General features: G+C 36.7%; 1 long non-coding RNA gene and 1 other non-coding gene across 2 annotated transcripts; one reads left to right on the top strand and one right to left on the bottom strand.

Annotated features, from left to right (window-relative positions):
- The first annotated feature begins 4,075 nt into the window (after nucleotides 1-4,075).
- Nucleotides 4,076-8,065, top strand: LOC141611931 (uncharacterized). Its single transcript, XR_012528901.1, has 3 exons — nucleotides 4,076-4,587; nucleotides 6,512-6,556; nucleotides 7,758-8,065. It is a non-coding gene; the product is annotated as an uncharacterized LOC141611931 (long non-coding RNA).
- A 3,474-nt stretch (nucleotides 8,066-11,539) lies between these two features.
- Nucleotides 11,540-11,646, bottom strand: LOC141615996 (small nucleolar RNA R71). The gene has a single exon (XR_012530377.1). It is a non-coding gene; the product is annotated as a small nucleolar RNA R71 (small nucleolar RNA).
- Nucleotides 11,647-14,064: the final 2,418 nt, after the last annotated feature.

Here is a 14,064-nt window from a genome sequence, read left to right as displayed (position 1 = left end):
TACAAATCAAGGCCATTATTCCAAAATAAATTAATTTGGAAAAGATAAAGATGATCTATTTGTAAGATGAGTGATATCATTGAATCTACCCTGAATGTGCAAAAAAATGTGGGTGAATGAATGTGGGTAACAGGTTGGATGATTAAAATGAAAGGGTGACCTACGTAATAGGTTGCCCTTCCAGTGGTGAAAACTAAGTTAAATGATAGTAAAGACAGGATTAATATAGGATGGATTAATAGGATGGATTAAATGGGGAAGGTGAGGCTTAGGTTGAATTATTGATATTAAATAACCCTAAATTTAATGGTGATGATATAAATAAAAGGCAAAGGCAAAGAGAATGGTAGGGGAATTGGTTTTGTTAATTGGATTTTGGTGTTTTTTTTTTTTTGGTGATTGGATTGAGTTTGCTGGGTAAATGAGGGAAGTTGATGATGCACATTGGTCAAGGTTAATTTTATTTCACTTGACCCACTTTGTTAGAATCATCTCGACCCGTCTTATTTCCGTTTTATTATTCCTCCTTACCTAAACGTTATTATAATAAAGTAATACTAATACTAATATTAAACAAGAATCCGACTAATTATTAATTCTAGCTAAGACGACTAATTATTATAAATTAGTAATTAAATGAGCTATATAATCATTTAAGCGCACAAAAATCGAGTCGAGGTAAGGTATAAATGAGGGGTAAAACGCGACCAAAATCTTACTTATCAAATTTCCCTATACTTAAACCTTAATCGTCCTCGAGTATGCTCACTTATTAAACTAAGACCCTTAATATAAAACGACTAGCTAAACTACTAATATACTATGAAAGGCAATTAACGGGTCTTCTCTATCCCTTCAACTCACAACGAAACATAATGAGGTATATGCTTCCTTGCAAGGCAAGTGGGGGCCTGCGAAAATTTTGACACATCCAAGCAATTAAGCATGAAATAGCACATATGATGCATCACAAAAAGTCAAACCGCTTTCCTCATCTAAGTGGTCGTTTTGCTTTCAAAAACCGAACAAAGGGAGTCATTAGTGGAGGATGTGGTCTACGGGTTTTACCAAGGTGTCTATCCCCTAGCTCTAGCTCAAGTAGCCTATATTGACAACACATGGTGCCTAAGAAACAAATTCTAGGCGAGAAAAGGGAAGTACTTCGCTATACTCCCAAGAATGACATGACACACACAAGATTCGACTCCATATCAAACCTTTGACCAAAAGAGACACAGGACCGACTCTCACGGGTATCACTAGACACTCATTGATTAACCGGGTGATTTTTGTGACAAAAAGTAACCAAAATCACTCCTCTAACTCGACTTGAAAAGCATGCTCGCATTCTATTATGGTACTCCATCCAATATCCGCAAGAGATGCACATACAAGAGAGACAACCGGGTTTTAACGGGGCTTAAGTTAGGTGAAAAGAGTTTGGTGCAAGCACCATTTTAGGACATGTGGGCTAAGGATCGAGTCGTCGCCACATCTAACCAATTCACTAAACCATAACAAATGCAAAAGAATTCTTCCACAAAATTTGGCAAAGATAGTCATTTCCAAAAATTATTCATTTCTTTTCGAAACAAGGTCAATTGTAAATCCACCAACCCTTTATTGAACACAAATACAACATTCTTTTATTTTTGTTTTTCATTTCATTTTTCTGCTTTCTATTTGATTTTCTTTGTTTCGTTTTCCAACACTTGTAACCTTCTTATTCTTGTAAAATGAGCCAAAATTGAAGAACCATCACAAAATTGTGATATCCAAGATTATATACCCCAAAGAGAATCAATTCCAACCCAAATACTCTTCCACAAATGAACTACAACGATGAACTACTCAACATAGGTGAGTTGTTTATGGTATGTAGTTATTTAGTTGCCAATATAAATGACAAGGCTTAAGCTCAAAATGGGTTAACATGTAACATTCCGTTTGGTGGTTGATCTTGCTTGGTGGATTGTCTTGATATTGAATTTTCTAGTGGATAATATGTTAGTGAGATGGAGCTAGCGGCATTTGTGGATGGTATTTGGTAGTGTATGGAGTTAGTGTCGAAAGACTATAATGTAGTTGATACGATATCGTGACCCATGTTGTGGAGGTAGGCATAGTTGGTGGATTTGGTGTTAAGAGTTCATGTTTTATAGGCTGGGTTTGAACTTTGGGGACGAAGTTCGCTTTTAAGGAGGGAAGACTGTAATACTACAGTTTTATGTGCTGTTGGGTACTCTATCGAGTAGAGCTTACTCTATCGAGTAAGTGAGTGTTGCGTGCGAAAGAGTGTACTACCTATGGGTACTCGATCGAGTAAGTGACTTACTCGATCGAGTAAGTTGGTTTATACGGGTTTTGGCGAGTTTGATAGCAACGCGTGAAAAGATTATATAAACCTTTCCGTCATTATTCTTTTATCTCTTTACTTATTCTAAGACCTTTAAAAGAGAAAAGCAAACAATGTAAGATCCTTCTCTCGCATTGCTATCAAATCCAAGGGGTTAGAGTCATCGTATTTCAGAGTTCCTTATACCGTTGAGACCGTCGCGTTGTGGGTAAAATCCTAGTATAGTTTTTATATTGTCTTGTTGATTTTGGTTGAAACTCTAATCGGTAATTTGGCGGTTTCGGGAGTATTTTGATAATAGATGGTGATTGTATGATTGTGTGATTGATAGGAGGTGATTTCGTAGAGGAACGTTTTTGATCAGCTGATTGTGACGATCTTGGTGATTGCTTTTCCAGGTAGAGTTTCTTTACTCAGTTATTGTATAAATGATTATATGATGGTTGTTTGGTTGATTGACATGATGATTATATCGTAATTGGTATTGGCATTGTTTTACATTGATATTGTGATAGGTTGTGGTTGATTTTATGTGATTCTCGAGGTGCGCCCTCGGCTTAGTGGAGTCACTTGCGGGAGTGGCTTCACGCCCTTGATTCGCCCCTTGTGGTTCCCGTCACAAGGGGGATGTGCACATTAAGGAACTTGGGTTTTCGCTCGGAGTTGATGAGCGGGGATTTGGTGGGAACGGCTGCAGTCCCCCGCTGGCGGTGTGGAATATCTGTTGTGATGGATATTCTGGCAGGGCTACACACTTTAGTGTGTAGTCAGGTGATTGGTGATGTGACGGTGTTGGAGATTGTGATTGTGTATCTGTTGTTGTTTATCCTATATTGTTTATGCAGTAACTGACCCCGTTTAAATTTTTTAAAAACTGTGGCGATCCATTCGGGGGTGGTGAGTAGTTGTCTAGCAGGTATACTATGGATACACGTGGGAATAGCTGGGGATGGAGTCGCCACGAGTCTGATAGTAGTCTTCCGCTATGTTATCATAATACTTTTTGTTACTTTAGTTGTATTTTGGTTTTAGAACCGTTGTACTTTACTTTACAGTCGGTTTTGATGTAATCACTTTAAACTTATTTATCTAAAGTATGTTCTTTTATGGTCAATTTGATATACATTGCCTCAGGTAACCGAGATGGTAGCACTTCCATGCATTAGGTGGTCTTGGTAAGGGACCTTGGTGTATGGGGGTGTTACAAAGTGGTATCAGAGCGACGATTTTGGAACCTGTAACTAATGAGCCCAATGAATATAGAGAGCCAAATTAAAATGAACCCGGGTAGGAGTGGTTAGGAGCTAATGCAAAGACTTGGGAGACGTCTTAAAGTCGCGAACTCGCCCTACAACTTTAAACCGGTCACTATGGGGTGTCATGGGATCGCTACCTGTTTAATGTTGTTTCATATGCATGTGTTGGATGAAGTGTGTGGTTGAATGGATGAATCGGTTGGAAAAGATGGAAGTAGTAATTGCATAAGGAAATAGGATTTATGTTGGAGCATGTTCATGTGACGAAGTGAATTTATGATGTGGTCATATTACTAACATGTGATTAGGGGATGTGATGTTATATATATATTTATGTTATTGTTTTTACGTAAAGTTATAGAATAAAAGCATGTGGGTACTACATGATTGATAAGTTGAATTGTATGACCATGATGGTGGTGCTATTCACTACTACAAATTCAAGCAAAGATAACGCCTTTTAGATGACAGTTGAACACGGAACCGTCTTCCATTATGCATATAGTTTTGGCGCCTCTCTTGATCAAATTTACAGGACGGTTGATAAAGTGATGCGTCCTTGATATGCATACAACCATGACGGTTGGTCAAATAAACCGCCTTGCTTAATAAAGAGAACGGTTGACAATCTAGACCGTCCTATTTGTAATCCATGTTTCCATATCAATTTAATCTATTCGACTACTCTACTCGCAGTTACTCGCTCAAAAATCACTCGCCTAACCCATTCATTCCCTTGACTCACTCTAACGCCAACCACCACAGCTTCCATCACCGACGATCACTACAACTTCCATCACCGCCAACCTCCACGCCAGCGTTTCCTTGCCTTGACGTAAATCATTACGATCCATTCTTCCTCTGTCGTTCTATCCCAACTACCCTAACCCATTCAATTTGTCCCAACAACCAACCACACCTTCCGTCACCAACACACACATGCCATTGGTGGTCACGCCGTAACTAGCCGCCGCGGTACGTCACCCTATCTGTCCTGCAGGCTTTATTGGTCCAACTTCTACTTTGCATATATTTATATAGTGATATTTGTATAAATTTTGATTATTCAAAATTTATTAATCGAATCAAACACAAATTGTACAATTTTATGATATAAACTTTATGTAGTTGTTAGTATACATTTTCTGTAATTTGTGTTTGATTCGATTTGATTGTGGCCAATTTAGGGAAGTATATCATTTGCTTAGAGTTAATCATAGTCAATTATGTCCTGATTTGTCCTGATTTGCCTCTGTTATAGGTTGAGTTGTTTAGTTTAGGTGTGAAGAATACTGTATGTTCTAAATTTACTATGGTAACAGTTATGGGATTTGATCAGGTTAATGATGATTATAGTATTGGCAAATTTCTTCTCAAAATCAAACTATTAATGGATGAAGATGAGATGATGATTATGATGGTATCGGATTTTTATTGTGAGATTATGTAGTTAGCACTTCGATGTAGTAGTTGAATACATAATGTAAAGCCAAACATGAGACTGACGTTATCATCTTGTATGCACTTTTGAAATAGTAATGCCTAATGCTAGATAACTATTAAAAATATTTTGATAAATAATCTAATTTGGGCCAAAAGTCAAACTCTTGTCTCATAAATTGGATGGCTTTTTATATGTTGATATAAAACTTTATGCGTTATCGAGATAGATTCTTAGAAGCAAGACTTAAGCTAGGAGAAAGAAAATAGAAAGAGAGCATACCATGATACCCCATTTAGTAGATTTTCTCCTTGGTTGTTTGTCTAGGTTAGATAGGGTGTGTGCCAGTCACAAGTAGTTCAAATCTGGTCTCGTAAATGAGTAATTAACATCTATTGTTTTCATAAAATGAGTAATTAACAAAGGAGAACACATAGCCAATTTAGGAAACCTATTATTCAAAGAGCCCGGAATAGCAGAATACAAGGAATGTATAGTTGAATAGAGATGACTAATGCCCATAAAATTATTTCCAAGATCACCCACCCACTTCAACTTTTGTTCCGTCCACCACAGTAACGGTTCCAATTCCACTAAGAATCATATTTTTAAAAGTTTCAGAACCAGTTGACTCACAATTGAGAAAGCTGACCTTCTCCTATGTTGCTTGCCCTTGCTCACCCCATATTATGCAATAAGCACTCACTATCACACTCTTCATAATAATAAAAACTATAACTATAACAGTAGGGTTTGCTTATACATTAAAACTTCTTAGTACCTTACATCCTCCTTAAACCTTCCAAATTACATATATTCGACCGGATTCTTGTGCCCCGAGTCATTGTTCCAGTTCACTTATTTTGAACATTAAGATAATCGATTGGACTATATATAGAACTGTTAGGAGCACACTAAGGTAAGGTATGAGTTAGGGGCCCCCTCACACCGAACCAGAGGCCCTCTCAGTTTGACCCGGAAACCCTGAGTGTATATGAGAGAAAGGGGTAGAAAAGTTGCTTGAGGTTGAACATGAAATTCAAATATCGTTGCCTAAGTATTAACTGATTGATACATTGATTATTGCATAATCGAGTTGATGTATACCTTGAGACCCATATATTCTAACCATTCTGCAGGACAACGCTACGGTAAGTATTTTGTATGAATGATGACGTGATCATATAATGTTGTGGAAATGAGAAATAAATTTTCGAGTTCAGGTTAATAATCAATGAAGTGTTGTGGTAGTCGTGAGCGTGAAAATAATTGCAAATTGATGATGTACATCTGGGTGGATGTTGAATGATGTGTTGATAGTACTACCATGTCTAGTAATATGCGGTTATGTGATCCCGAAGCCATGCTAGTATAGTATTGTGATAGTAATTAGAAACACTATTGAATTGCATGTTTATAGTCATATCAATCGTGATTTAGGGGCTATGACATGTACAGGTTGTGAAGGGGTCAAAAGCTTGTTTCTGCTCCATATTATGAAGGGTATGTACCATTTTTTTTCATACTACTATATATTTTATTAATTATATTATTCGATGCCACTTATTAGTACGATGTGTTGTTTGTTTTATTTTATAAATGGTAGTAAACATTGGATGTTGGCTGCCATTAGTCCACAATGGAAAGTGTAATATATATATATATATATATATATATATATATATTTTGGTGTGACCAAGCTGGAAATCTAGAGTCTCGTAAATGTTTGTATGATACTTTTACAATGTAAGTTCAGCATGTATACGATTTAAAAAATTGCATTTATTTCATAAATTTTACATTTGTTTTAATAAATTAAATTAAATATAATTAAGCTAAGTTTATAACATATATATTTAACACATGGCAATTACTAAGAGAAACTCTATGGATCCACTTCTCGAATGTCAGCAAAAACAGTTGGAACGAAAATTAATAAAGGTACTTCTTCAACTAAAAATATGTTTATCTCCTACATTATATAATCTTCGGTCCTTTAATCATAGTGTTTCCGATTTTTCGGTCCGTTCCGGTCCAAACCCGGAAAAAAGTCATGTTTTAAGTTCTGAGAATTTTAGATTATAAAGCTTGGAATAATTTATAATAGATGATTATTTCCTTGAGATCTTACAATATAGTTGTTAAACTGCATATGTATTGTTGGATATTGAAATATAATGTTTCATCTTTTACGGTTATTCATTTTTTGGGATTGGCCTGTGTTTGTATATTTCCCCTTTCTGGAACCCATGCTCTGTTTTCGTTATCTTATTTTTGTTGATAATGAAATGATGAGTACTGCATTATTAGACCTTTGTAGTCTGTTTTGCTTCTTTTTTTCATTAATTAAAAAGATAGAGATAGAGATAGTTAGCTATCTATAAAGTGAGACATGAATGTGGCGGTGAAATGGTAAGTAAAGGTTAATGGACTACTGCAAAAGTAGTTAATTTGTATGTTTATAACTTCTACTAGTTGACATGATTTCTATTTGTGTCCTACGCAACCCTTAGGGACCGTGTTATGTGGATATTATGTTTGTCGATATATGTTGGAGATCATTAGAGGAGGATATATTAATATTATTCCAAGCGAACGTCCTTTGTTTCTTTTGTTTCAATTATTTACTTCAATTTATTTAAATTACACGTTATGATGATACGTATATAATTGTAATTGTGTGTTTTCGTTATTTTGTATGTAGTCCTGATTAAAGCCCAACGACATGAGCAAATTGACGAGGTGCGGGACATTTGGGCTACATATGCATTGCGGTTTAAGGCGAAAGTATCTGATGATAACGTTTGAAGTATTTAGGCTCAACGCTTGGATGTTATCTAGATAGCTTAAGTAATGGTGTGTGGACGGAAAAACTCGTGTTAGTGTTTGTCTTAAACAATTAATTGTTAATAGTTTGTATTTTGGAGGTTGAAACTTATTCCATTTTGTGATGTAAAACAACCACCAATCTGATATAGACCGAATTGTTCGACAAGGGCCTGATTTCACGAAGTGTTTTGAGTGATATTTTTGTATTTTTAGAGTTTAGTTTGCAGCGAAAAATGTTAAGTAAAATGGATATGGATTAGCTAAGAAACCTCGCAAGATAACTCAACTAAAACTGAAATCTCCAACCAAGACTACACAGGAAGGAGGGAAATAAAGGGATATTTCAACCAAGACCACACAGGAAACAAGGATGAAATAAGGGCGCCAACCTCGCAAGGAAGACACGAACGCTCGCAAGAGTTCAAAGTTTGAGAAAAGTTCTCGACACTTGGTTTTTATATTTCTGAAATTGGATATGTTTAAAATGAAATACAATCTCCTTATATAGTGGAGAAAACAATCTAAAAATAAGACTAAATGCATAATTAAACAATTTGGGAATTCATAAAAAGAACCCCTTATTATTCCCTAGGAAGACTTAATAGTAAATAGGAAAATCAGTCATGGGAATTGTTGCATAGGGAACAATTTATTCAATGCATTCAATTCCACGATTTCCAAAACATTGCTGACTTGGTGACGCCATAACTCCGTCCATACTTATCTTTGAGCGCTCCATGACTAGTTATTGGAAAGCACAACTCGTCTCCTAACTCCTCCATTTGGAATCTCCTTAAAATTCTACGTAAAACTTGAGATATGATCAAAACAAACGAGTGCTTGAAACTGTCAGCGCTTGAACTTCTTATTTCGCATTACTTATTCTTGGATAGTTGTAATATGACATATTGAGTGCTTGGACTATCAACTGACGCCCAACTTATCATTGTGACATAACTCCCAATTTGTGTAGCGCCAAAATAAGGACTCGGACCAGCGATAAGTAAGATAGCGCTAGAGCTCGATATTGCTCCTGCATCATTCTCTCCTTCTTCAAAAGAATTTGTCCTCAAATTTTTATCATCCAAGTATGGAGATAAATCACCAACATTGAAAGTAGCACTTACACCACCGTATTCACCAGGAAGTTCAATCTTGTAAGCACTATCACTATAGCGCTCAAGCACTCGAAATGGACTATCAGATCTTGGCATTAACTTGTTCTTTGATGTGACTCATATTTAAGCACATTTAGTCCCCGAATTAACCTCGTTCCTATGCTTTATAGCACATAATTGGGTGATTTACTATCTTTAGTTTTCCATTTTGCATATTCTTTGAGGTTTTGTCCCCTTTGATAGGAAATGAGTGCTAACCTTGCATCTATTAGGCGGAATGGAGCTAAATTGATGGCATCTAATGACCAAGCATCAAAGAGAAGACATTACTAGAAGGCCTATGTAGATAATAAAGTGAAATGGGCAATGATAAAAGGATCCTTGCATCCTCAACACGATCTTTGCGGATTGTTAAGGAGCAAAAAGAAGAAAAGCATATTGTCCTAGGATCCGAGCGGATTGTGCACAATCCGGGCGTCTCTGAGCAGCAAGATCCGAGCGTTTTGTGCCCAGGACTAGCGTCCCACAGCACCCAGATCCGAGCGTCTCACCAGTGATCCGAGCGGATCACAAGGCAGTACCAACCGTGCTACACCTAAAGACGCACGGGACGAGTAGATTGACACGGGACCAGCAAAAGAGATATGCTCATTTCCTTCGAGAGGAGCATTTCCTCAACTTTTCTTAAGGTCTTAATAGTCATTTAAGCCCTTAGTAACCCTAATCTTTAGTATAAATACCCCTTTGTACTACCTAGATTAGCATCATCTCTTAATCATCTCTTTGCTCTCTTAATCATCCTTTAATCAAGTAGTAATCTTGTAATCAACTCTTAATCAAGTTATAATACAATTCTCAATAATAATTTTTCCTTAATTTCTCTATTGTTCTTCATTTATTTTGGGTAATTACAAGATTATTTGGGTTTATTTGGAGGATTGACAACCTTCCATCAATCAACAAGTACTTCTATTATTCTTTGCTGTATTATTTGGAATCATCTTTATAGGTATAATTCTCTCTTAATCTTGTTTAATTTTTGTTAATCACTCTCATTTATTCATCATGTTTTGCCTTGCTAGTATGATTGACAACCTTGTTAGCATGTTGAACTTGATAATGAGTGAGTAGTTTCCTTAACTAGGATTAATGGGGAATTAGGGGAAACCAACATGGGGATTGATTAATGCTTAATCTAATATGTTTTCATAATTAATTTGCTTGCTTGTTGTGATTTCAACTTATGCACATGTTACGTTTGATGAAATGTGAGCCTATGAATCCTTGCATTTTTTACCCATCACCTATCTTTTCAATGAGACTTGTAAGCTTTTACACCAACTCGAGTCTCATTAGACCCTGTATATAGTTGAATAGGAAGGAATTAAGAGGACTTGTAGGTGTTGTACAATCTAATCGATTCGGCTCCGGGACCTAAACCTTCCTAGGGATTGTAAGCTTATACACCAACTCGATCTCATCACAACAATAAGTGCTTGCATCTAGTAGAGAACATGTTTGTATGATCAAATCCCATGAATCCCCTATGAACCCATGACACCCTAGTGCTTTTGATCAATTGTTTGTATCTCCTTTTAATCATTATTACTTTACTTTTTTATTGTTGATTAGTTTAGTTGATCCCCTATCTCAACCCAAAATTGTGACACCCTAAGACACCACCATTTACAATTAAAAATCCTACATCAATACCCGTTCCTTTGGATCTGACCTTTACTTGCCTCTTTGCTAAGAGTAGTTTGTGAAGTTATAAATATTGTTTTGGCTGGTAGCTTTTGAAGACGAGTTTTATACCGAACCAAAAATGACGCCGTTGCCGGGGACGATGTTAACTTTATTTGATTTTCATTAATTGTTTTTGGTTGTGTCTTTCTTTGCCTTGGGGAGGTCAATCTCCTCAAGGTTGTTCTAATTGTTTTTGAGTTGTTTGATATTTTGCATGTCTAGGAGATCACAAGGTAACTTGTTACCCATTGATCTTGAAAATGAAAGAACCTTAACCAACAATAGAAGACTTGCTAGAGGTACTTTAAGAGGTATTGGATAAATTGTGGACATTCAACCAAATAACATCGAGTTTACCAACCCTTTTGCAAGAGAAGGAGAGGACAACCCAATACAAAACCCACCACAAAATCGACCCACAATGCCTAAATTCTCATCATATTCCGTACCAACCGAGGAGAACCTACCAAATGGTACTCCTACACCACCACATCTAACCGGTAATTTCATTGCCAAATCCGCATTCATACAACTAGTTGAGAGAAGTCAATTTGAAGGTATGCCTAGTGAAGACCCTCACTCACATATGGAGACTTTTTGTCACTATTGTGATGCGATTTCTCAAACCGAAGTTACTCAAGACCAAATCCGATGGGTCTTATTTCCTTTTTCTTTGATTGGTACCGCAAAGCAATGGTTCAAAAGTCTAGACAAGACTACTCTTGGTATTGATTCATGGAAGAAGTTGGCACTTGCTTTCTACAACAAATTCTATCCTCCGGAGAAGACTAACATGTTGAGAGCCCAAATCACCGGGTTCAAACAAAGGGATGCTGAATCATTATATGAAGCATGAGAGAGATTGAAGGACACTTGTCGTTCTTATCCACACCATGGTCTTAGTGAGTGGTTCCTTGTTCAATAATTTTGGAACAGCTTATAAGAAGACTCACATAATGTGCTTAATATGGGATCCAATGGGAGATTTACCGAAGTTGATGACAATAAAACATGGGCCAAAATCGAAGAGATGGCGGTTCATAATTCCCAATATAGTAGGCCTCGAAAGGTCACTAGAGGAGGAAAGCATGAGGTAGATTCCATCACACAATTGGGAGCTCAACTAAGTGCTCATATCGACACCATCAATTTGAAGATTGAGAAGGCCATGGTGTAGATACCTCGTTTCTGTACCTCCCGCAAACCACCCGGTGATGATTGGGCCGCATGTTTGGTACACGGAACGATTTATGACAATTCATAATTTTATCGTCAAGTGATAGCTCAAATAATTGTGTCTACCCCTTGGTCGTCATCTACGCGCCGTCACGGTCGTTTTGGCAGTAATTAGAGTACATTTGGAGTCCGGGTCAAAAACCGTCTTCATTTCCTAAAACCGTCAAATCCCGAGTCAAAGCAATGTGCTTGTCTACCTAAGTTTAGGATGTCATAAAATGTCATGATTATTCTTATTTTGAGTCCCATGTCACTTCTTTGGGCTAAACTTAAAGTTTACATTACAAAATGTGTATTTAATTTAGCTAAAATGACAATCCGACATTTAGGCCCGTTTCACGAGGTGATAACGACTTTTTTGGGTCAGGCCTATTTCACAGAAAGTTCTAGATCTTTCTTTGAGCTTTCCAACGCCACCTAAATCACCTTATTCCGAGTCTTGTAGATAAAGTTATGCCTAAATTACGACTGGCTGTCAAACGCGCTTTCTTGCGCAGGAGAAAACCGCTGGGGAAAGGACGCAGCAAGTGTTGCGCCTCTTCCAAGGGACGCAGCACCTGCTGCGCCTTTTCTCCAGGCCTTCTTTTTGTCCTAGTTTCCGTGTTTAACCTAAGTTGGTTATTTCCGGATCTTTCTCTCATTTCCTAAACCCTAATTCCGTGATTAGTATAAATAGGGACCTTCGTTCCTCATATTTCTCACGCGAGTGTCCGCCCTTCTCTTCTCCCTTTGCATTCTAAGACCACGCTCTTGCTTTTTGGCGTCTACGTGCTTGAACTTTCGACCACGTAAGCTCGGATCCTTCTGAGTACCAGCCTCGTTTGCATGACCGACCAATTTGACCAACTCCACATCAATCAACTTAATCAATTTTGTTCGTTTTCCTCTTAGAGGGCACTTTTGTCGTACATTTGAGTCGAGCAATCACTAAACGTTAACTTAGTCAATCTCGTTTCCTCAAACATGTAAGTCTGAGGGTGTAAATCCCTTCTTTTATTATTGTTCTTTATTTTTGTAATCATTATTCTAAGGTTTACGTCGAAAGCACATTCAAAACCGATTTATAAAACCTTGTTTTAAACCTTTTTTACGGAATAACAGGAGACAAACGTCGAGAAAGGACGCAACAACTGCTGCACCTCTTCCTGAGGCTGCCGCAATTCCTGCTTCTTTTCTTCTTCCTTCGTCTTTTGTTCCTCTGTTCGTCTTGATTTGCCTTCAATTGTTCATGTTTTATTGACACGATATTTCTAGCGTAATAATTTTGACATGTAAATCGTTAATAATTATTTCATCTTTTAAAATTCCAGACTTAAATCCCTTATAATTCATATTTGCGGGTTTTCGTAATTGAAATCAATCCGGGTTTTAGAGGTTCGATTCATCAATATTGAGTCTCTGGAATTCATTGTTGATATATTTGTATCTGTTATTTATCGTCATCATCATTCGTTCTTCGTTAATAACCTGTTTAACCTATTTAATTTAATTCATTGTTAATCTTATTATTAATCTTATAATTCATTAGTATTGTATTTAATTCGTTCCAATTAATTTTACCCATCTCTTATTGTTTTTATGACCAATTCATATGTAAATAACCTGCTAAATCACTTCTATCCGAGTCAAATAATAATCAATCGTTAAATCACCAATTAACATTCACAACACGCAATTCTGGCTTCACAGCCAGAATTCTGGTCAGGAACAGACGCAGCAACTGCTGCGCCTCTTCCAAAGGACGAAGCTCTGCTGCGCCTATTCCGGGTTGAATTCTGTCTATGAACTCCCGTTTCTGCCTTGACCTACTTTATTAATTACGTATTAATTAACTATTATTTGTAATATCGCTGCTAATCTCTTCGTTAATTTATTTATTCTTTCTTTTCTAAAATTTTCCGTTTTGAATGTATTTTCGACGTAAATCAATTAATCAATTGTAATTATTATAATTTTAATTATTGCATTTATTTATTTATCGTATTGTATGATTATTTACTTGCTCTCACATGTAATTAATTCTAAATCATGTTTCGACCTAATGAGTGCTAAATTAATTGTTAACCGACTTAGTTAATTCTC

Source organism: Silene latifolia, chromosome 11 (genome assembly GCF_048544455.1).
Source record: "Silene latifolia isolate original U9 population chromosome 11, ASM4854445v1, whole genome shotgun sequence".
Lineage (NCBI taxonomy): Eukaryota > Viridiplantae > Streptophyta > Magnoliopsida > Caryophyllales > Caryophyllaceae > Silene > Silene latifolia.
This window is presented reverse-complemented; position numbering and strand designations above follow the sequence as displayed.